We start from the raw sequence: 1,896 nt of genomic DNA, 5'->3' as shown, positions 1-1,896 counted from the left end.
TTTGTGGTCGTGTCGTCATCTACAATGAGAACACATATAATGTTCAGTAAGGACGCAAGAGAAAATCGGCACTGAATATAAATAACACAAACCTCACCCTTAAAGAGGAAAAAAAAACAGTACTGTATAAGTCTGTAAAATGTGTTTAAAGACATTAATTCCTAATCCAAAGAGCTTGCAATTAGGAAGTTAAGAGTTCAGCACGAGACAGTGTAATAAAGCACCAGTTAAGAGGGGGCTGTAAAAAAGAAGGGAACAGACTCTTTAGTATGTTCTGCTGTGAATAGGACAAGGGGAAATGGTTTTGAAATGGTTTCAAAATGATGGGAGATGTGGATTGTAGAGATGTAGATAAAGAAGACGTTTTCTACAATAAGGGTGGTGAAGTAGTGGCACAGGTTGCCCAGAGGTGTGGTGGATGCCCCATCCCTGGAGACATCCAAGATCAGGCTTGACAGGATTCTGAGCAGCCTACTGGAGCTGTCGGTGTCCCTGTTCACTGCAGGGGGGAGTTGGACTAGATGACCTTTAAGACTCCCTTTCAACTCAAATGATTCTATGGCTCTCTGGCTGTGACACTGATGCTGGCTGGATGATGGTTTTTTGGTCCATGGGCAGCACTGAGCCATGGTAATCCCCTACACACATGGCTGTGCAAGGAAGTTTCATCTTTATCAAAGAAGTCTTCTGATTCTTTAACAGCAGCTGGAGCAAAATAATAGCCTTTTCTTTACCACTTGAGCCTTTATTAACACAGTTCATTTCTTAAAATAGAAAGTATTACCTGACTCCTGTGGCTTTACATGAGCTACAGTAAAGAGGGCACTTATTTCCTCAGATCAAGACAACAAAGTGTTTTCCTAGCAGATTCCTAGAACCTTATAAGCCTTGACAGATTGCAGCATGTCCTCTGCCTTCTAAAATCTCTTTATAGACACCATTCTCCCATTTTTTCATGAAACAAAATAGTCTCAAAACTCATGAGAGATTAGAAAAATCTCTTTGGACTTCCATCTTAAAAAAACACTCTGTCTTATATCCCAAGAGAGGCCATTTGGGAACACCCAGTTATCTGTGGCCATCTTTGTAGAAATGTCCGTTCTTTCCCTTTCCCAACCCCTTTACTTTGCTTTCACTGGCGAAGGGAACGCTGTTGTGAAGACAAATGGGCAGACACTGCAGGGGAGCAGCGGGGGTCTTTTCAGGGTAGTGCAGGCTCTGCCTTACAAGATATTTTAAAAAGGACTGACGTCTGAGTGTTCTAGCAGGATCCAGAGGCAAACATTTTGCTGATGCTGAAATTGGTCATAAAGATCAGAGATTTTTGGCTCTCCTGATTACTACAGGAGAGAAGAATAACATTCTTAGTGTTGTCTCAGGTAATAAAATGGATTGACATTTTTGGTTTCATGACAACATTAAAATCAGAATATAATGCTAATAAGCTTGAAAAGAAAGAAAAAGAAAAAGAAACAGAAAAAAATAAAGAGAGAAAGAAAGAGAGAAAAGAGAAAGAGAAGGAAGGAAGGAAGGAAGGAAGGAAGGAAGGAAGGAAGGAAGGAAGGAAGGAAGGAAGAGTCGCTTCTCAGCAATACCTCAGATCTCTAATATGTTCGATGCCATCCACCATGCATTCTGGCAGTGCTGCTGAAACAAAACAAAGCAAGGGACAGCTGAGTATGCTAGTTCATATGGAGACCATGTGCTATTTGTTTTACTGGCTGGAGATGAAGAGATTCTGTTGTACAACTGAAGAACCTTTGGCCTTATTGATGCAATGGTAGTATATACAGCTGTACAGACAGGACAACAACTATGACTCTGAAATAAGCTAATCGAGGCTTTCTTCTACATAGATTTCATATTTGTTTGGCAAGTTTCTGCTACTTCTGCTGA

Source organism: Meleagris gallopavo, chromosome 4 (genome assembly GCF_905368555.1).
Source record: "Meleagris gallopavo chromosome 4, MGAL_WU_HG_1.1, whole genome shotgun sequence".
NCBI classification, from domain to species: Eukaryota; Metazoa; Chordata; class Aves; order Galliformes; family Phasianidae; genus Meleagris; species Meleagris gallopavo.
This window is presented reverse-complemented; position numbering follows the sequence as displayed.